This window comes from Scyliorhinus canicula, chromosome 20 (assembly GCF_902713615.1).
Source record: "Scyliorhinus canicula chromosome 20, sScyCan1.1, whole genome shotgun sequence".
Taxonomy (NCBI): Eukaryota; Metazoa; Chordata; class Chondrichthyes; order Carcharhiniformes; family Scyliorhinidae; genus Scyliorhinus; species Scyliorhinus canicula.
This window is the reverse complement of record NC_052165.1, coordinates 26,977,120-27,000,655: the sequence shown is the minus strand read 5'-3', so window position 1 is coordinate 27,000,655 and position 23,536 is coordinate 26,977,120. Positions and strand designations below refer to the sequence as shown.

At 48.6% G+C, this 23,536-nt stretch overlaps 1 protein-coding gene across 1 annotated transcript in view; it reads left to right on the top strand.

The window, feature by feature from the left end:
* LOC119954981 (protein kinase C-binding protein NELL2-like) overlaps positions 1–23,536 on the top strand; it is a 320,987-nt gene that overhangs the window by 149,879 nt on the left and 147,572 nt on the right. The gene's annotated exons all lie outside the window — the stretch shown is intronic.

Here is a 23,536-nt window from a genome sequence, read left to right as displayed (position 1 = left end):
GGGGGTTGTCGCTAGAGCGTGCAGTGCTGTTGCCACTGGAGGCACATCCATAGACCATTGGGTTTGTAAAAAGGTGGATGCATCTGGGTTATTGCTTCCAGGGCCCAGAGAGATATAATGTACCTTGATGTTTCCCCTGTTTCTGGGTCCTTTTTTCCCCGCACCCCGCCCACCATATCTCGCTCTCCCCTTAATGCCCTACCTCATCAAGCCCATCTCATCTCCCACTGTCTCTTCCTCAACTCTCGCACACCCATTTTAGTCCAAAAACAAACATAATTCTTTAGCAAAGGAGGAACTGTGTCCGAAAAATGCCCCAACCCCTCCCAGCCTGTCATCATAACCTTTCACTGTTTAAATACTGCCTGTGCCCTTTAATTTCCAATAGCCTAAGTGAGAGCAAGGGAGAGGCTGAAAGGCAATGTGGTCTGGAGCTGACCTCGAGTCCCAGCCTGATCTGGATGTTATGATCCCAGTTGATGTTATAACTGGATGGGAAGATCTCAGAATGGAACCTGGTTCAAAAGACCCTGGGCGAAATTCTCCGCACCCGCGGAAAGTCGGCAAATGGTCGTAAAAATCGGGACCGTTTTACGACGGTCGCGAAGGCTTCATTTCCCGAACGATTCACTTCCTGGAAATGGGCTAGCAGCGCGGCCGCGTCAACTACGTGCGTGATGACGACGGAACGCGACGACGACACAAACCCGCCCATGTGACGCCGCCCGACGCCGTAAAAAGGCGCGGGCGACCACAGAATCTGTCGGGCAGGATGTCGGAGCCTAGGCGAGCTGCTCCTCGCTTTATTGATGCAGACGTCGAGGAGCTCCTCGATGCCGTGGAGCAGAGGAGGGGCATCATCCGCCCGCGGAGAGGGCATCGCCAACCTGCCAGCACGGTACGCCAGGCCTGGCGTGACGTGGCTGCTGCCGTCAGTGCTGTGGGGCACACCCCTCGCTCAGCAGAGCAGTGCCGAAAGAAGCTACACGACCTCACCAGGTCTGCCAGGGTAAGTGCCATGAGGGTGCCCCCTAGTCACAACCATCCCTCCCCCTTAACTGCCCGGGGGGGGGGGGGGGAGAGGGATTGGGGCAGAGTTATTTGAGGGTGGTTCACAAAGTTGTCGCAGACCCAGCGCTCTGGCCCCGAGGAGAGATGCAATCATCTGATGACAACTTGCCCCCCCCCAAACTGTGCCAGTATCAGAACGGACTTCTGATACCTACCGTTTTGTAATGATCTACCTATGTTCCCTCCCCCAACAGGCCAATGCCGGTCATAACCACCGTGAGCGGCACAAGACTGGAGGGGGTTCGCCCAACATGCACCCCCTCAGCACCTTTGAACAGAGGGCACTGGACCTTGTTGGGGGGTCTGCCACCCGCGATATCGCGCAATGCGAGGTTGGCGGAACTGCAGCAAGTGAGACAACCCTCCCTGACAAACACCCCCCCCCCATCCTCTGTCCCTTCACACACCCTGCCCACTGGGACACCTCCCCATCCTCTGTCCCTTCACACACCCTGCCCACTGGGACACCTCCCCATCCTCTGTCCCTTCACACACCCTGCCCACTGGGACACCTCCCCATCCTCTGTCCCTTCACACACCCTGCCCACTGGGACACCTCCCCATCCTCTGTCCCTTCACACACCCTGCCCACTGGGACACCTCCCCATCCTCTGTCCCTTCACACACCCTGCCCACTGGGACACCTCCCCATCCTCTGTCCCTTCACACACCCTGCCCACTGGGACACCTCCCCATCCTCTGTCCCTTCACACACCCTGCCCACTGGGACCGTCCAGCGGCCTGCCAAGCAAATCGAAATAACCCGTCTCATTCTCTTCCCTAGGACGTGATGCCGAACGACCAGGGCCGTCTGGCTGCAGACGGAGACAGGAATCTGCCGCCACCTCACCCGGGGCCTCACAACAGAGGGTGCCCGATCAGCGGGCGGCCCTATCCGCCCCAACCCAATCTGCGGACCAGGACGCACAGAGGGTTCGAAGTCCACCACCACCACCAGAAATGGCCAGGGACAACCCTCCTGTCGCTGAGCAGCCCCACACCATGGACGAGGACCTAACCATTGAGAGCGTCGGGCTTGCGGTACTGCTTTCTCCCACCACATCCATCATCCCAGAGATACACACCCCGGCGGGCCTATTTAGTGATGAGTCTCCTGGGGCACAGTCTGGTTGGCACATCACAGATGAGCAGGTACAGCAGGTGGAGGTCGGAGCAACAGAGGGCCCGGACTCGCGGAGGCCAGACCAGGCCCAGGATGCAGCTGGCTCCCAGACGTTTTCGGAGTTCCTGGAGTTTCTCAACCCACCCGCACAGCCGATGCCTCAGGAAACCCAGGGAAACAATGACGGGATGAGGGCTTCCTTCCAGACTCTGCAGACGCTGTTAGAGGAGTCGAACCGCGTCCAAGAGCAGGGAGTGGTGCCGCTCATGGCAGAGACCCAGTCCGACACCGCACGGGTGGCATCCGCGGTGGAGGCAATGGGTCAGGTTATGCAAGACGTTGGGGTTAATGTGCACGCGTCATCCTCGGCCCTGGACAGGGTTGCCCTCTCACAGGCAGCAATGTGCCAGAGCCAAACCGACATTGCCGGCGCCCTGCGGGCCATGGCCGAGTCTCAGCAGGTCATTGGCCAGTCGCAGCAGTCAGTCGCCGAGAGCATCAACCGCCTGACACATGTGCTGGATGGCGTCGTGCACACTCAGGTTGAGATCGCACAGTCCCTGGCGGGAATGTCTAACTCCCTGGACTCCGTCTCTGCAAACCTTCGGAACCTGGTGGATACCGTTGCAGGCCTCCAGGACTGGCAGCGCCAGGTGTCGGTGGTGCGACGGGGAACCTCCCCGCTCGCACCTCTGTCCCAAAGTGAGGCCCGGGGGCCACCGGGCTCCCCGAGGGAGGAGGAGGTTTCGGGGGCCCGTCCCATTAACTCCATCACGGGACGTCCCGGAATTCTCGGCCTCCCCCCGTCCCATCCCTGGTGCATCGGGTGGGCAGCAGGCAGAGCAGGGTGGCACAATGTCACCCGAGACGCCCGCAGAGCAGCCTGGCCCATCAAGGCCGGGTCGCCCCAGGAAACGCTTGGCCAAGGAGAAACGAGTTGAGGGGGGCGATTCGCAGCAATCCTCCTCCACTCCTGCTATATCATCTGGGGATTCACTTAGACGTAGTGGTAGGGCCCGTAAGGCAACTAACATAGACACTGAGTAAGTTGGCACGGGTAAAGGGCACAGTTTAGTTGTAGGGGCTAGGGCACCTGTAAATAATTGTTAATATTAAACGCACTGTTCCACCTTACTTGTAATACCGTGTGATTGTTCCACAGCCACAGGAATCGTGATGGTGACCGAGTGTCGCTGGGGGTGACGGGTGGTGAAACCTCGGTGCCGGGTGTGCAGTCCCTGCCCCTACCCCCCACCCAGAGCTAGCCCACGCGGGCACGTGATGGAGTGTCAGTGACGAACTCAGCGGCCACCAAGGTGGATGGTTCAGCTATTGCCATGGGTCAGACTCTCTCTAACGACTCTGAGCTCACAGCTCTTCGCAGAGCGGGCTGTCATCATTCCACATGGCACTGATCACACCCGCTGACACAGCCATCAATGCTGTGCCATTCGGTCTGGACCCAGTGATAAGCGTCATGTCGAAGTGGAGCAGTGTACACTGAGAGGGAGGGTTGTGGTGGTGGCAGTTGTGTGGTGACCCTCTGCATGACTAGCGATGCAGGTGGTGGTTTGGTGTTCATTGGGGACGTCACATGCGATGCGTGAACCGTGCTGCCACCATGACGTTGCGTGCCCGCCGTCCTTGCGGGGCCGTCGTGCCGCCTCCTGGACATCACCAGCACCTGGGTCGTGTCTGCGTGCTGCGCCCGCCACTCCGCCAGCGTCCTCCTCCTCCTCCTCCTCCTCCTCCTCCTCCTCTGTGCTGGCACTACTGCCACTAGCTTCTCCCTCCGCCTCCTGCAACAGGTCATCTTCCCTCTGCATCGCGATGTTGTGCAGCGCACAGCAGACCACTACAATGCGAGCGACCCTGTCGGCCTGGTACTGCAGGGCCCCTCCGGAGCGGTCCAGGCACCTGAATCTCATCTTCAGGAGGCCAAGGCAGCGCTCCACCACACCCCTGGTTGCTGCATGGGCCTCGTTGTATCGTGTTTCCGCATTGGTCTGAGGCCTCCGTATAGGCGTCATCAGCCAAGACCTCAGCGGATAAACCCTGTCACCTAGCAACCAGCCCCTCAGCCGGGGGGGACGTCCCTCAAACATCGCAGGGATGAACGACTGCGCTAGTATGTAGGAGTCATGCACACTCCCTGGGAACCTTGCACAGACGTTCATGAACCTCATGTGGGGGTCGCATACCACCTGGACATTAATGGAGTATGTCCCCCTCCTGTTTGTGAACACGTCCCTGTCCACAGCAGGCGGGCGCATGGGGACGTGAACACAGTCGATTGACCCTTGAACCCTCGGTATCCCGGCCACACTGGCAAATCCATGGACTCGTGAGTCTTGACTTGCTCGGTCCTCGGGAAAGGTGATGTAGCGATCGGCGATGGCATAGAGGGCGTCGGTCACATCCCGGATGCACCTGTGCACCGATGACTGGGAGATCCCAGAGACGTCCCCGCTCGGAGACTGGAAGGAACCGGTAGCATAGAAGTTCAGAGCGACCGTCACCTTGATGGCTACCGGGATCGCGTGTCCTCCCCCCGTTCCACGTGGGGCGAGGTGCGACAGGAGTTCGCAGATATGTATCACCGTCTGCCTACTCAGCCGGAGTCTTCTCCTGCAGGTGATGTCCGGCATTGTTAGGAAAGAGACCCGGACACGGTACACCCTCGGCTTTGGTCGTCGCCTCTGACGCCGTGGCTGCACCCTCACTCTCTCCTCTTCCTCTTCCTCCTCCTCCTCCTCCTCCTCCTCCTCCCCCCCCCATGCTGCTCGACGACTGGCAACTCTTCGGCCCTTCCCTCTGCTGCTGCAGCTGGCCCTGCAGCCACTGCGGGTTGTGGGTGTGGATGCTGCTGCATCTCCAAATCCAGTAGAGCTGCCCCAACCACTGCGCAGAACATAGCCGTTCTGTTCCCATGCATCGTGCTAACCTACAGAAGGGTGGTGGGGGGCAGAGAAACGGGACATGTTAGACGGACGTTAGTCGTTACCTCGGCAGCCGCCAGCCATGGGATACCAGTGTGTCCCGGTGGCCTGGTCGCGCTGCTGACACGCGGTCAGCCTAACCCCTGGTCACTTTCTGCATCCAACGGCCAGTAAACTATGGCCTCCTCACGGGTGCGTCAGTGGCCTGTGGCCGGAAGCCACAGGGGGAACCAGCGGCCGTGTCCTCGTCACCTGCACACCATGGCATGGTGGCAGACATTTTGTTACGGGGTTGGACGGCTCACCCTCTACCTAACCCCCCCCTCCGTCGCCCCCCACTGCCCCCTCCGTCTCCCCCACTGCCCCCTCCGTCTCCCCCACTGCCTCCCCCGTCTTCCCCCACTGCCCCCTCCGTCTCCCCCACTGCCCCCTCCGTCTCCCCCACTGCCCCCTCCGTCTCCCCCACTGCCACCACCGTCTCCCCCACTGCCCCCTCCGTCTCCCCCACTGCCAACTCCGTCTCCCCCACTGCCCCCTCCGTCTCCCCCACTGCCCCCTCCGTCTCCCCCACTGCCCCCTCCGTCTCCCCCACTGCCCCCTCCGTCTCCCCCACTGCCCCCTCCGTCTCCCCCACTGCCCCTCCGTCTCCCCCACTGCCTCCCCCGTCTCCCCCCCACTGCCCCCGCTCTGGACCCCCTCCCGTTCCCAGGGATGCCTTCCCCGTTGTGGCCAGACTCGAGCGGTGCGCTGAACGGTGCGCTGAGCGGTGCGCAGAGTGGTGCCCTGACCTCCTCCAAGCAGTCGTCAGCCAGGCCGACTGGTTGACGAATTTAAAAAGCAGGTGTGTTTCACGACGTCCAAACAGGGCGCCATGACGTCGGGACTTCGGCCCATGCGGGCCGGTGAATAGCGGGGGGGCTCTCAGTGGCGATTCTGGTCGTGTCAGGGGCGGGAAGGAGGCGTTTGTCGGGAAACGCGACTCCGACAATTTGCGGGGTTCGGAGAATAGCGGGAGGGCGTCGGAACAGCGTCGCCGTAAAAATTTCCGACGCCCGCTATTCTCCGACCCGTCGTGAGTCCGGAGAATCTCGCCCCCTAACTTTTATCTTTTTTTATAAGATGTGGAAGAACGGAGTCATAGGACCACTAATTAGTTTTAACATGAAAGAAAGTTTTTTCAAATTTTGGATTATGATGCAACATGCCTTTACTACCCCACTTAGCTTAACAATTACGTGCAGGTTGCAGGATTGACACCGATTGGATGTGTACTTTAATCTACAATGGTCTCATTAACACACAGTTACTTTTAAAATAAATTTAGAGTACCCAATTATTTTGTTTTCCAATTAAGGAGCAATTTAGCATGGCCAATCCACCTAACCTGCACATCTTTGGGCTGTGGGGGTGAAACCCACACAGACACGGGGAGAACGTGCAAACTCCACATGGAGAGTGACCCAGGGCCGGGATTCGAACCCAGGTCCTCAGCGCCGCAGTCCCAGTGCTAACCACTGTGCCATGTGCCACCCTAACACACAGTCACTCTTAAGCACACTTAGGTGACTGTAGACAAATACACTCTCCACTCCTACCCCCAAGTGAATGTCTGTGAATGTCGCTCCAGAATCCCCCCAGTCCAGATTTTCCAAATGGCATTTTTAAACAAAGCTTCTACTCCAGTTTTGTCAGCGAATCCAGTCCAGGATTTTACACCAACCGCTTTAGGATTTCTTTGTCATGACTGCTGTGCAAATTGTTCACAATTGCTTTACTTCTTGATTCCCAGATTGTATTAAAATGGCATCAGACGTTTCAACTAACTTTGAAGATGGTTGTCCTACCTTAAAGCTGGTTACTGCAATTGTCTCTTTAACTCAGAACACTTTGTTTCCTCATCTTTGAATTCTACTGAACAATACCTTGGTGTTTGTTCACTTAACTTCAGATATCTTCAGATATCCGACCCCACAGGGGGTCGGAGAATCCCCCAGGGCCGGCGTCAATCGTGCACCCGGCATGTCCCGAATTCTCTGCCCCCCGAGATTCGGCGGGCCCCCCGTGGCGATTCTCTGGCCCGTGATGGGCCGAAGTCCCGCCGCTGACAGGCCTCTCCCGCCGGCGTGGATTAAGCAACCTACCTGACCAGCGGGATTGGCGGTGCGGGCGGGCTCCGGGGTCCTGGGTGGGGGGGGGGGGGGGGGGGGGGGGGCCCACGGGGCGATCTGACCCCGGGGAGTGCCCCACCGCGATCGGGACCCACTGATCGGCGGGCAGGCCTGTGCCATGGGGGCACTCATTTCCTTCCGCCTTCGCCATGGTCTTCACCATGGCGGATGCGGAAGAGACCCCCCCTCCCCTGCGCATGCGCCGGTATGACGTCAGCAGCCGGCTGGCGTGGCGCCAAAGGCCAATCATGTCAGCCGGCGGAGTGGGAACCACTCTGGCGCGGGCCTAGCCCCTCAATGTTAGGGCTTGGCCCCTAAAGGTGCGGAGACTTCCGCACCTTTGGGGCGGCCCGACGCCGGAGTGGTTCACGCCACTCCGACATGCCGGGACCCCCCACCCCTCCGGGTAGGGGAGAATCCCGGCCATGACGTTAAATCCACTTAAAACTAAACCTTATTTCTAATGTTTTCTAATACAAATATATATTCCTTAAAACTACCTTTGTTTTCATAACATGCACCAATGTCTGCTGCTCAGATTTACCACCAGTCCTTATATCTGGATCGACATTACCCAAACAGCTAGATCGGAGAGTTACCTGGCAGAGCTAGATAAGAGCAATCCCACAATGTGGTATTTCTGTATAAGTAATACAGAGATGGTGGTATCTCTCACCAAAGTGCTGCTTATCTCATCTTTATTATTTTTGGATTAATGATATACACTGTAGAGTTTATCGCAAGGAATGAGTCCTCGTCAAATAGCATTTTTTAGACCCTCATTGGGACGTCACTTCAGCCAATCGTGCATGCAATACTAAAGAAAGGCATTCATTTATATCAGTTTATAGAACTCAGAAACATCACAGATTTGTTGTTCAATGAGTCACATGGTGGTTATTCTAGGGGAAAAGGCTAATTTGTACACAGCAAGATCCCATAAAGAACAATTAAGATATTTTTTTTTTGTTTAGCATGGGCTGTGGTGTTTTGGACCTTCTGCGTCCCCCTCTCCCAGGCCCTGGTCTCCACATCGAGCACAGGACCCTCACTATTCTGGTCGAATGCTAACGGAGGCAGAAACAGATCGTTAATTGGACACTTGAGCTCTGGGCAGACGAGTTACATGATCTTTCCCACCATGTGCAAGATGACATGGTAGTAGGACAAAGACACCACCCACCATGTTCGCTGCTCCATCTTACCAGCCTTCCTGCTTCCCAGCCGGTCCGCCAAAGGGTTGAGAAAATCCAGCCTAACATTTCAGACTGATGAACTTTTGGCAGAACCAGTTTATTTGGATATTTAGCATCTGTTAAGAAAAATCATCAAGAAGAAGAATTAAGAGATGAGAGTCTGTTTAAAAATAGGTTTTGTTTTGCATTAACGTGAAGAAACTTTTAAGAGCCAAGAGTCTGTATCAGGCCCAGCTGGTGGTTGCGATCACCGGGAAATGCTCATTAATCCACAGTCTGAACGATTTAACTGTCAGAGGAACAAAGATCACCTGTTGATGGAAAAGGCAATCGGCTGATGGTGGCAGCAATTACACGTATCAGGGAGCAATGTTACAGCTCAGGAATGCCATTGAGCAGGTGCATCACTCCTTAGAGTACTGTGTGTATTCTGGTTGCCATAACATAAGAAGATATAGAGGGGCTGAAGAAGGTGGAGAGGAGGTTTACAAGAATACCAGAAAAATATTGGGTGTATATATATATCAGGGTAGGGATGGTTCTCTAATTTCTTGATAGATGATAGCTGTTGTGACCTGATAGAGGTCCTTAAAACTATGAAAGGAATTGACAGTGGCACGGTAACACAGTAGAACATAAGAACATAAGAACTAGGAGCAGGAGTAGGCCATCTGGCCCCTCGAGCCTGCTCCGCCATTCAATGAGATCGTGGCTGATCTTTTGTGGACTCAGCTCCACTTTCCAGTCCAAACACCATAACCCTTAATCCCTTTATTCTTCAAAAAACTATCTATCTTTATCTTAAAAACATTTAATGAAGGAGCCTCAACTGCTTCATTGGGCAAGGAATTCCATAGATTCACAACCCTTTGGGTGAAGAAATTCCTCCTAAACTCAGTCCTAAATCGACTTCCCCTTATTTTGAGGCTATGCCCCCTAGTTCTGCTTTCACCTGCCAGTGGAAACAGCCTGCCCGCATCTATCCTATCTATTCCCTTCATAATTTTAAATGTTTCTATAAGATCCCCCCTCATCCTTCTAAATTCCAAAGAGTACAGTCCCAGTCTACTCAACCTCTCCTCATAATCCAACCCCTTCAGCTCTGGGATTAACCTCGTGAATCTCCTCTGCACACCCTCCAGTGCCAACACGTCCTTTCTCAATTAAGGAGACCAAAACTGAACACAATACTCCAGGTGTGGCCTCACTAACACCTTATACAATTGCAGCATAACCTCCCTAGTCTTAAACCCCATCCCTCTACCAATGAAGGACAAAACTCCATTTGCCTTCTTAATTACTTGTTGCACCATAACATAAGAAGATATAGAGGGGCTGAAGAGGGTGGAGAGGAGATTTACAAGAATAATACCAGAAAAATATTGGGTATATATATATCAGGGAAGGGATGGTTCTCTAATTTCTTGATAGATAATAGCTGGTAAACCAACTTTTTGCGACTCATGCACTAGCACACCCAGGTGTCTCTGCACAGCAGCATGCATTAATATTTCATTATTTAAATAATAATCCCTTTTGTTGTTATTCCTACCAAAATGTATCACCTCACATTTGTCAACATTGTCTTCCATCTGCCAGACTCTAGCCCTTTCACTTAACCTATCCAAATCCCTCTGCAGACTTCCTGTATCCTCTGCATGTGTTGCTTTACCACTCATTTTAGTGTCGTCTGCAAACTTGGACACATTGCACTTGCTCCCCAACTCCAAATCATCTATGTAAATTGTAAACAATTGTGGCCCTGAGGGACACCACTAGCTACTGATTGCCAACCAGAGAAACACCCATTAATCCCCACTCTTTGCTTTCTATTAATTAACCCATCCTCTATCCATGCTACTACTTTACCCTTAATGCCATGCATCTTTATCTTATGCCGCAACTTATTGTGTGGCACCTTGTCAAAAGCTTTCTGGAAATCCAGAAAGCCGCTTTCTGCCTACCTCCTTTTTTAAACAGTGATGTCACGTTTGCTAATTTCCAATCCGCTGGGACCATCCCGGAGTCTAGTGAATTTTGGTAAATTATCACTAGTGCATTTGCAATTTCCCTAGCCATCTCTGTTAACACTCTGGAATGCATTCCATCAGGGCCAGGAGACTTGTCAACCTTTAGCCCCATCAGCTTGCCCATCACTACCCCCTCAGTCATAACAATCATCTCAAAGTCCTCACCTGTTTATTCTCATAATTTATCTTGCTCTTTATTGCTTTTTTAGTAGCTTTTTGTTGCCACCTAAAGGTTTCCCAGACCTCTAGTCTCCCACTAATTCTTGCCACTTTGTATGCTTTTTCCTTCAATTTGATACTCTCCCTTATTTCCTTAGATATCCACGGTCGATTTTCCCTCTTTCTACCGTCCTTCCTTTTTTTGGTATAAACCTTTGCTGAGCACTGTGAAAAATCGCTTGGAAGGTTCTCCACTGTTCCTCAACTGTTCCACCATAAATTCTTTGCTCCCAGTCTACCTTAGCTAGCTCTTCTCGCAGCCAATTGTAATCTCCTTTGTTTAAGCACAAAACACTAGTGTTTGATTTTACCTTCTCACCCTCCATCTGTATTTTAAATTCCACCATATTGTGATCGCTCCTTCAGAGAGGATCCCTAACTATGAGATCATTAATCTATCCTGTTTCATTACACAGGACCAGATCTAGGACCACTTGTTCCTTCGCAGGTTCCATTACATATTGTTCTCGGAAACTATTGCAGATACATTCTATAAACTCCTCCTCAAGGCTGCCTTGACCGACCTGATTAAACCAATCGACATGTAGATTAAAATCCCCCATGATAACTGCTGTACCATTTCTACATGCATCAGTTATTTCTTTGTTTATTGCCTGCCCCACCATAATGTTACTATTTGGTGGCCTATAGACTACTCCTATCAGTGACTTTTTTGCCTTACTGTTCCTGATTTCCATCCAAATGGATTCAACCTTATCCTCCATAGTACCGATGTCATCCCTTACTATTACCCGGATGTCATCCTTAAATAACAGAGCTGCACCACCTTCCTTACCATCCACTCTGTCCTTCCGAATAGTTTGATACCCTTGGATATTTAACTCCCAGTCGCGACCATCCTTTAACCATGTTTCAGTAATGGCCACTAAATCATAGTCATTCACGATGATTTGCGCCATCAACTCATTTACGTTATTCCGAATACTACGAGTATTCAAGCAAAGTACACTTATGTTGGCTTTTATACCTCTGTAGGTAGCACTGCTGCTTCACAGCTCCAGGGTCCTAGGTTTGATTCCCGGCTTGGGTCACTGTCTGCACGTTCTCCCTGTGTCTGCGTGGGTTTTGTCCCACAAGTCCCGAAAGACGTGCTTGTTAGGTGAATTGGACATTCTGAATTCTCTCTCTGTGTACCCGAACAGACGCCGGAATGTGGCGACTAGGGGCTTTTCACAGTAACTTCATTGCCGTGTTAATGTAAGCCTACTTGTGACAATAAAGATTGTTATTATTATTATTATTATTAGAGTGGAAAGAGAGAGAATGTTTCCACTTGTAGGGATGAACATAGCTAGAGGCCATCAATGTATTATAGTCAACAAGAAATCCAGTAGAGAATTCATGGGAAGTCGCTACCCACAAATTAGTGAGAATGTGGAACTTGTGACCACATGGAATGGTGGAAGCAAAGACTATAGGTGCACTTAAGGGAACGCTAGACAAACATATGAGGGAGAAGGGAAAAGAGGATTATCATGATAGATTTAGATAAGGAGGAAAGAAGGATAGAGGCTTGAGTGGAGTATAAACACTAGTATGGTCTGGTTGGGCTGAATGGACTGTTCCTGCTCTATTAAATCCTGCATAAATCCTGCATATTTGCATTCAATGTACTCCATTAAACGCATTGAATGAAACAATGGGTGCGATCTAACTGAATGGGAACATAGTGCCGTAACAAAGACTTTTAGCCAGTTGTTTCCCGGCGCTCGCAGCACCGAGAAATACCATGCTGTCTACCAGGACTCTGGTTCTATTATGGGCCTCAGCGGGGTACTCCCCACCGAGACTGAACTTAGTCACGTTTCCTGCATTGAGGAGCTCCGCTTGCCAGAACTCCTCAGTGCCGGGATCTCTCGACCCCCGATGCGCCCCTGAACCCCCTGAAAGACCCAACTCACCTGTAAGATCCTTGGAGGCACCCCCAACTCCTCCGTACCTGCGCAGGGCACCCTCGGGACCGATCCCTGTCACAAGAAAAATGCCAGCTTGGCACCTTGACACTGCCAGCCTAACACTCGGCCTGTGGCTCTGCCAGCCTGGCATTGTCACCTGGCCACCTTGGTTGTGCCAGGCTGGCAGTGTAAAAAGTGCCCAGGTGGAACTGACAGTGCCACCCTGCCCAGAGAACAAACATCTGAGGGCCTCTGATCCCTTGAGAGATCCTCACAAGTGCCATTCTGACTGGTCCTCATTTGTGGAGACCAGCACTGGGTGCTCACCCTTGGTCTCCGAGGCAAAGGGGTTCGAACCTGGGGCCTCAGTAGAGCATGGGAGAACATATTAGAGTGAGGCTAGTGATCTCACTTGAATATGCAAATTACTGATCCAGCTGCAATGGGTCGGATTTAGATCGCAATGTCTCACGAGATTGCATTAGATCTCGGGATGCGTGGAATGCCAGGTAGATCCCGGGAGAGGGTTCTCCCGTCTTCTACCAGCCGCGCTGTGCTACCTTTGGGCGCAACAGTTCAGTAGATCACCTCCAATATTTCAGCTCATCATGTTGTTTTATGTAGTGCCTGTATGGCTAAAGTTCCTGGTTACACTATGCATTTTGGCAGCTAGAAAACTTCAAGCATAACTTTCGGCACTTGATAATGCTGAACACCACTGAACGGCAGCAGCCACACAAACAATTACAATTCAGAATATAACAGTCTGTAATTAAAGACTTTGATATGACAAATCATTCCATCGAGATAGAAAACTATTAACTTGTCTTATGAGCCTCGTTGATGTTCAATGAGAAGGCTTTCCAAATCCCAGACGGGAAACTTGGAATGCTGGTTCTTAACTAGTTATTTTTGTGAATTGGAAAAAATGTGAGAAAAGAGATAAAACCTCATGAGGAAAGTGGTCAGTCTTGTTGCAAATTATTCAAATAACAAAATGCGTATTAAATTTAAAAATGCACAACATGAAAGGCAACAGTAAAGAACAACATTTACAATTCATGACAATAATGGCTACCCAGACAATATACTTAAATAACTCACCTATCAAAATCTATCTACTTTCTTAAACTCCAAGAATACACCTTTCCCAAAACAACATCCCATAAGTTTTAACACAGTGTGTCAATCTGGCAAATGATTACCATGTGGGATCTTTCTTTTGGGAACCATTCTTCTAGTTTAGAGTACAATTTATGGGGTCTGATACAGGCAGAATTCTGCTGCTTTCTTCTGCACAACAGTTTAATTATTTCCGAGAGGCAGCGCTGCTTTACAACAGTGAGTGGCTATGATCTAGGCCCCTAGACTGTTAGTCTCCACTTTGCTAAACAAAGCATTGGTTTCACCCTGCTACTAGCCTAATCTATACCTCAAGTTTTCAGTGCAGCTAAATGCCGATCATTGATTTTTTAGCCAATTCTTTACTTTTCATTTCATTCCAACTTTGTAGTGCTTGCAATAAATTTTAACACATAAATAACTTTGGATAACAGGAGGGAATGTACAATAAAATCAATATTTTTTCCAATGTTTTTTGTTTGGTAAATTCCCGAATTAAATTTCCATGCCAGTGCACTGATTTGTAAATACAACTAATTATGCTTGTAAAGCAATAATATAGAACAGAGTCCCAGATGCTTCACAGAGATGTAATCAGACAAATAACAGAAAACTACAGCATACCTACAGAACATGTGTGCTGCAAAAGATATTTTTGGCATAATATGTGGCAAAATAATTAGGCAGAATGGGAACAATGTTAAAACTATCATTGTTGATCCAAGTGGTTGCTCAGGCCACAGAGAAATGGAGAGGCTGGTACATCAAAGAGGATTTCACAGCTTTTCCATCACCTAATGTATGCTTGAGTAACGCATCTTCAGTAACCCGTGGTTAGCTTCACGTTTAAATGCCTACATCCAAGGTACAGAATTTCAGACAGCAACAGTTTGTGGGAGAATTACACAGTCAAGAGGAATTATGTGTGACACTTCACCATTATCGGCGTATGTGGGTGTTTTAAATTAATACAAAATGTCAAAGTACAGCTACAGCAGCTCTCGTGTTCTTGACAGAAACTGCGAACTCTGATCTAATTGTGAACAACCGTCATGGTGCTGCTCAGCTTGGCGTCATCATTGCTGTGAACAGTGGTCCCTGGGATAGTCAGCCAATCAGTGCAAATTCAGAACTCTGCAACCTGTCTGGATATGGAATTGAAAATCTATCGGTAATGAAGGACTGGATATTCCCAGACTGTTCTTTCAGACCTCGGGCTTGTTCTTTTAATTCACAACCACAATAGAGAATCAAAATGGCAACAGAATAAGAAGTGGATTTATTTACCTCTTGGAAGTCTTTTGTAGAATAATACAAAATGGCCTATTAAAAAAAAATACTTTGCTTGCCCTCAGCTTCAATGAGTCCAAGATAGGAGGAAGAAATTTGTTTCTTCATCTGTTGCCAATGGAAAGACGGTTATAATTATTCATCACCGAGCTGGTGTTGATCTCGTCGAAAGCTAAATTCAACGAATGTTAAGTTCAGGTGATTTTTCTTGAGGATTTCTGCTCTGATAGTTATTTCGGCCACTTTCACCGCTTCTTTGCCCCAGCGTGGATCAGATGTGATTTCTAAGACAACAAAAGTAAAACTTATAACTGAAAAGCCTCTTTCAATGAGGCTGAGAGGTCAACGTTCACATTCAACCTTGCACTGAACCATTGGTTCTGTCCTATGGGTGAGACGCTTAACCCAAAAACCCCAGCAGTTCTCAGGTTGAACAAAGGATCACATGACACTATTCAAAACAAAAATACTGAGGAGCTTGTCTTGTGCACTGGCTAACATTTATCTCTTAACTGAGACCATTGCACCAGATAATTGCTTACATACCACATAGTTGTTTGTGGAATCGGGCTATGTGCAATTAGATTCTGCATTTCCACTGCACTACAAAAGTAACCATGCCTCAAAAGTACTTGATTGACGGAGGTGTTTTGTGACACCCTGAGGTTGTGAAGGGTACTGTATGAAGGCAAGTTCTTTCTTCTGACTTTTGAAATGGTACAAGAATATCTTTGCATCACATTAATCATTTGGGCTATAGCTCCCTTGGAGTGGCAATCAATATTGGATTGCCATCCATATCCAATTACCCGGGCTAAATTTCTTCAGTGCCTGTCTTGCCTGACCTTGCGACTCAGATTGGGTGAGATCCAACCATTGCAGGGATCACTGAGGCCCAGCGTTGGAATCTAACAGAATTGGAGTGAAGGATGACATGCCCTTTTTTTACGATACCAGCTGTCGTGAAGCAGGTGCGCTTAAAGGTCCCATTGAAAATAGCAGGCCAGCGAGAAGGTAAATGTCTAACGTAAAAGGATGGGATCTCGGGAGTGAGCGGGTAGAATATCGGGGGTAAGATGGGAGGGCCTCACTGGATTGGGTTGGGTGGGAGGGCCCCAGTGGGAGGGCCCCAGTGGCTTGGGTTGGTTTTGGGGGAGGGGTTGTCAGCCAATTTGGTTAGCTTGGGAGATTGGGTGGTTGGGTGGTGGGGAATCCCTTCCACATTTGGGGGGGGGGGGGGGGGTCAGGTAGGGGAATACTGTGCGGGGTGGGAGAAGGAGTCCGCTGTGGGGTCAGGAGTGTGGGGGCTGTCCCATGCGGGGACCAGTCTGGGCATTTAAAATAGTTATGTTGAAGTAAGAAGTGGTTCTATTTACTTCTAACTTGTTCAGAGTAACTATTAGCATAACAGTGGCAGAACCATCTGAAGTTGATGATTTAAATCGCTTTGTCGGGTGGTTCCAAATACAGCACAATTGTCCAAGGGAAGTTAGAGCTTCTGGACAGTTGCCACGTAAACCCTTACCTAGGAATCTCTCAGAGGGATTCCTCAGCGCACCTTTGCGGTGCCCCCCAAATCCAATGCTGGGGAACCGGGATGCTAAGGCCAATATGTTTCCACACAGGGTACAAGTAATCTTGATCTGGCAGCAAATAGGACTACAGTCATAAGCATCTCCCCAACTTAAAATAAACCAGTTGTGAGAGGATCTTTCATTCAAAAAAATTAGGACAGCAAAGCCTGGCTCCATTGTGCCAGTTGTCACAATGCTGCAGGTCCTGGTTTAATTGAAAAAATAGCATTGGCGCCACACACAACCATTTCCAGCCACAGATGCTGCTGAGCACTATGTTGTTGAGGGCAATAACACAGTTATTAAAATGCATGCACCAGAAGTATACAGAATGGACGGATTGTGAATTCCGTCTGTGTTGAATGCTGATTTGATACCCGACCAACCATTTTAGACGTCACTCTTCTAGTTAACACCCTCTCAAACATACACATCTGAACATGTGTTCAGCAGCATGAAGGATGCCCCACCACCAGCATTAATTAAAGGCATCATCATGCAACTAGCAGGTTCATTGTTTATTACTTTCTGGAGGTTTGGTGAATTTAGGGAAGTATTGGGTTGTTGGAAGAGTCCAGAAAAGCTGTTAAAGTCTGCCAAGAGTGGTGTTGGATGTCAGGAAGATGCAGTACACCATTTGCTCACGGAAAGGACTGCTGTTCCTCCTGATCTGCTATATCAGATGGTGTTGGAGCAGGGAAGATAGGTTGCTCTCAGAATGAAGAGGAGGAGGGCTCAGAGCAGGAGGTCTTGCCGATTTATGGATTTATGGAAACACGTAAAGCTGCAGGTGTACCAAGGAGCAGTGTACTCGATGCTGCACTTCACCAAGGAGGTGGTCACAGAACTGCCGGAGCAGCAGCCTCAGATCGGGACAAGGATAGAGCTGTGAATGGTATCCAGCTGACTGTGGCCCTCCATTTTACCACCACTGCATCCTTCCAGGCTGGGAACAAACAGTTTACTATCCATTGCCGCATCTGACGGATCTCAGAGGATCTTCAGTGGGGGCTTCAGTGTCTTCTAAACAGAATGAATCAGGAGTGAACACATGGCTTTACTAGCATAGTGGGTTCCTCCATAATACATGGTGCCATCACACATTACAGCGGGGTGCTGGATCTCCATGTTGAGAAGAAAACCGTAAAAGATACAACTCACTTAATATATGTGGGCAACCATGCCCAGCACATCATGGTGGTGAATGCCAGCTAGTCTATCACTAGTCATGATTCATTTATTCTGTGCCAAGCCTCTGTGCCAGCAATCTTTCAACCATCAGTGGGGCTGGTTTAGCACTGGGCTAAATCGCATGGCTTTGAAAGCAGACCAAGGCAGGCCAGCAGCATGGTTCAATTCCCGTACCAGCCTCCCCGAACAGGCGCCGGAATGTGGCGACTAGGGGCTTTTCACAGTAACTTCATTGAAGCCTACTCGTGACAACAAGCGATTTTCATTTCATTTCATTTTCGTCATGCCGAACCAGATTGTGGCTCCTTTGTGACAAGGGATATCTGTTCCACACGTGGCTGATGACTCCCTTCTACAAACACACTACATGTGGCAAGAACTTACATAATGAGAGAAATGATGCTTAGAAGGAGGATGTTGAACAGAACTTTGAGTTCTGAAACAACATTTTGACTGCTTGGATTGCTCAGGAGGACCTCTACAGTACTCAGCGGTGTTGGTGTCCCAGATTATGGCGATCTGTTAAATCTTTCACGATATGGCCATCATGAGGGTGTGGCTACACCCTGGCCACTATGGATTTGGTAAGCACCTGAAGAGGAGGAGGAAGAGGAACAGAAGAGAGTAGAGGAGGAATGCAGGAGCTGCACCCAAATTCCAGTGTTGTAAAATTCTGATTTCATCTTTTACATAATAAAGTATAGGAATTGCATTTAAATGTAGATAAATGGAAACACTTGGTTGAGAAACTGGCAAATAGACTTGGGGTACTTACAGTTCAAAGGGTAATGCATGTTTATTTGGTGATAATATTAGATTTATAAAATTAAAGAATAGTTGGCACAACTCTTGGGTTTTTGGTATGGACAGGGTGTCTACAATTATTTCAATAACGGATTCACATTATTGATGTAGTTACTTGGTCAGATAAGCTAAACACACCTTTGTAAACAAGGGGGTTTCTTGGTGGAACCAGTAAGTCTGGAAAGAGAGCCAATAAGTAGTAAATGCATAAATTATTCATGTAGGTTCCTGAATCAAAGGGTTATTTTCAAAGTATAGGATAATTACTTCGAATTTCTGTTTGGAACATCCCAGGTTTGCAAACTTGCCATGGAGATAGGTTATACAGGGAGATACCCTATTGTGTTTTGGGTTCTTCAGTGTGTATTTGCTCAGAGAAACAGGCAGTCAGCTGTTCAGCTTGGGAATAGGCAGACCGTGAGAGAAATCTGTCAGGAGCTGTAAACCAGCTGTAAACCAAGAGCTGTACAGGAGTGCTGGGAACAGACAGGTAAAAAGACAATCTGTCTGTCTGAAGGATAGAGGCCATTAGGAGCCCAGGGGTGTTCCCGATGTTAAATCACTGAGCACAAATGCAGTGAGGCATATGCTTGAGCCGAGAAGTCCACAGCCATTATGTTTTGAATAAAGTTGGGGGTTTGTTTAATCAAGCTAATGGAAGGATCGACAACATATTTTACCTTGGAGAATAGCTGAAGCACTGGCGAGAATTCAAAGTGAATTCTGGAGGGCTGTGGCATACTTGGTTTGGTTTCAGAAGGGGAAGTCAATGGACACTCAAAATCTCAATGTATAAAGGAATTAGGAAGCAGTAGTGAACTAGATTTTTACTCTAAGTCTTGGCAGACTATTGTGTTAAGTTAGAAGTGCTTGATCTTTTTTAATGTGCAGTAAAGTTTATTTTTGCTTGAATACATGAAATCTTGTTGGGTAATTTATTTGAGTTGGAAAATAGGTGTTTAAATTTATTTTTAAAACATTAACAGTCTTTATAAAGAGACTGTAATAAAAGGAATTGTCCGTAAGTCCATCATCAGACTCCGGTTCTCCCAAATGAAACCCCAGTTCCCTGTTGTACAACAGTTCACCTACTTACCACCCCTGTGTGATGGTCAGCATAGCATCCTCATGGCCACAATGCTAATATTAAAGCAATCATTAAAAACTATTTCATACAGTTATGGACAGGAGGAAAGTCAGTTCTAATAGCTTTAATGTGTCTTCTTACCACCCATCTGTAAACAGAAAGATGTTTTAATTTGTTTTCCTTTTTAATCAGTGCACGGCTTTGTCTGACCCAATTCCTACTAATAACCCACAGAAAACTCGAGATAGGATGAACTTGGATGATCCCTTTTATTAGAGAGTGCCAATGTTTAAAGATGAACACCCAGGGGATGAGGTTACATAGTGGTATTGTAACAGGACTAGTAAACCAGAGACCCAGAGTAATGCTCTGAGGACCCAGATTCAAATCCCGCCACTGCAGATGGTGAAATCTGAATTCAATAAAAATCTGGACTTGGAAGTCTAATTGAAAGTCTAGTGATGACCATGAAACCATTGTCGATTGTCCTAAAAACCCACCTGGTTCACTATGTCCTTTAGGGAAGGAAATCTGTCATCATGTGACTCCAGATCAACAGTGACATGGTTGACTCTTAACTGTCCAAGGGCAATAAATGCTGGTCCAGCCTGCGATGCCAATGTCCCATGAATGAATTTTTTAAAAACTGTTTTAATTGAAAGAAATTGGTCAAGGCAATCAGAGTTAAATTACCTGTTATAAATTTTGAAAATGCTTGGCAGCTAACTGTCAGTCACCATTAGCTGGTACATTCTCCATGGCAATGCCTCTACCAATCAGAGTCCACTTGCCAACCAATCAGCACTCTCTTTTTTCCATGTCGGTGCAACATCGAGGGCCGAAGGGCCTGTACTGCGCTGTATCGTTCTATGTTCTATGTTCTCATACAACATAACATTGCTGTTTTCCTGGACATTAGTATCCTTGCGATTGGCCTGATGAGTAAAAAAATAAAAAGCTTTGACAAAATGTCTTTTTTCAGCAATATGTTTTTTAAATTTAGAGTACTCAATTAATTTTTTCTAATTAAGGGGCAATTTAGCATGTTCAATCTACCTACCTTGCACATCTTTGGGTTGTGGGGGCGAAACCCACGCAAACACAGGGAGAATGTGCAAACTCCAGACGGAAAGTGACCCAGAGCCAGGATCGAACCTGGGACCTCAGCGCCGTGAGACTGCAGTGCTAACCACTGAGCCACTGTGCTGCCCATTTTCAGCAATAATTAAGGAATAACATTCTTTCTGCAGAAACACATCCACTACTAAATATTAACTGAATCTTAATACTGAAGCTTAGATCTGAGATGTCTTATTCCCTCAATCAAACACCCACTGCAAAAGGTTTAATCACAAGGTATATGTTTCCAAAATGCACTGTAGTGCTGAACTGACAGAATAAATAACGTCAGTTATTTATGCTGCTAATTGTGTTTCAACAAGTAAGTGGGAAGTTTGCCAGTTGCCTCACCTCCCTAAGTTATTGATTTAATTTACCTTTAATGATTCTAGCAGTAACCATTACTGCTGGGTAGAATTACTGGAGACCAGCAGTAAATCAGCCACTAGTGATTATGCTACTTACAATATTTTACCATTATTATTGGATCACCACTATGCTACTGCCAATTAGAAATTCAATTATGAGAGTTATGTTTAACAATTCTGGGTAGAATATTCTCATTTTTTAACTCAGTGACAACTTAGGTGGGAAAAGCGGTGTGATACCCATCAGCTCCACTGCTCAATTTTCCTGCTATTTCTTTTGAAACTTAGTTTAAAAGAAAGTGCTGGAGGAGGGCCTCACAACATGTCACTTCTGTTATTGTGGCACTCCCTTGGTGCTGCACGAAGTGTCAGCCTAGATTTCATACTCAAGCCTCTGGAGTGGGACCTGAACCAGGAGAGCCTCTGATTCAAAAGCAAGAGAGTGTGTTACTCACCAGGGCAGAGTCCCACGGAGATAATGGTGAGCAACCCATGACCCCAAGCACGCTTGGCAGGAGCCACTGTCAAGAGGTGGCCATGGTGTGGAGTCACCTTGCTTTTCTCCACCAAAAAAATTATTTGCAGAGCAGCCCTGAGGATTTGTAGAGAGATTGGGAGTAACTCAATCAGGATGGATGTCAGGGCCTGTACGTGACTGAGGTGACCTTCTGAAGCAAAACAATTCAATAACTACATTTTTAAAACTGGCGAAGCTGAAAAAAAAGAAGCAACATTTACCTTGTGTCTTCTGGAGCAAAAGCATCAGCTAGACGCCAAGGGGATGCATCATTTATGTCAAATATTTATTCACCACCCTGCATTGCTAAATTGGAACCGCAGGGTTCACTGGCTCTGCTCCCAGGGTTGCTCATGGCCCAGTGCTCAGTTAATAATACCACACACTCCAGGGAAAATAGAAATTGCCTGGAAGTTATTACAGATACTTTCACAGTTCAGTTGGAACACAGTTTTCATCCCTACATCTGATGAGGGGTGTGAAAACCTGTTTAATTACAATGAGCATGAAACATTCCTACCAGGACAGGCTAAAAATAATGGTTTATTGAGTCATTGATACAATATTTCTCCAATTAATGTTTTTATCTGTAGTCCTGCAGGATATTTTGATATTCAGCAGTAGTGTCAAAAGATATATTGGGCTGGATTCTCTGCTTTGCGATGCCAGAAGCGAGAATTGCGATCGGATGGAGAATTACGAGAGATGGGAAAAATCCATTTTGCGTCCGATGCCGATTCTGACGCCATGTTCCAGTCCATTGCTAACAGCAATATTGAAATATGCGCCATGGCTGCAGGGGGAAGCAAAACTCTGAAAAAGCCTAAAAGATTGTCAGGCCTGTTGGGGGTGGTGGCTTGGGCCATGGGTAGTAGCGGGGAACGGCTTGGTGCCAAGTCCCTGGACTCAGAGTGTCCCTCTCGAGATCAGGGTAGCCTGGCTCATATCACTGTTGCTGCAGTATGTGCTTAGCGCACCGCTCTGGTGCTACTTATAGGCTCCTGACTGCTGAGTGCTCACTGTGTCCTTTGAATGCTCAGAGAACCTCTGGACATCTCAACCCCTCTGGACAACCCCACACCCTAGTTGGTTCATCAAGGTAATGGGCGTGGCCAAGCTCAAACAGGGCCCACCAGCTGCGGGCACTCCTCAGAAGCTCTGCCCCACTATAGAGGAAGCAGAGGATCATCAGAGCTCACCACAACCAGGGGACACCTGCACCGTGGCTTTTGGAGACTTCCCTGGTTCTCTGCCCCTCTCAGGGCAGAGGCCTCAACAGTGATCCCACCCCTCGGGATCACAAGCTGGCTCCTCCTCCTGGGGAGGCTGGCAGTGCTGACTCTTTCTGCCACCACCTCCCAAGCACTGATCAGGAGGGCAGATGTTATACCGTCAATTCACTATGAGACCGTGAGAATAAGTGAATATAAGGCTTTATTATCCAGGAACTCGCCTGCCAGTGTCTACTGTACAAATGAGTGCCACCCACAGATGGCTGGTCTATATATGGCCCCGGTGAGGGCGGAGCCAGAGGTGGAGCCCACTGGAGTTCCAGTACAGTACCTGGAAGTAGACCGTATTATCATTTCCAGATCATAGGTCACAGCACTATACAAACAGTTCCTACTTAGGTGAATACATCCACCACATTCACCCCCTGTTAAAAAAAATCAAGTCCAGCGGGGGTGACGTGGGGGTCATCAAATGTTCAGTCTGTCTGGAGGTCAGATCATTCTTTTAGACCTCCTCAGCTCTGGTGATGCGGCGGGCACGGTTGTTGCAGGTGGCGACTCCAGGGGCGT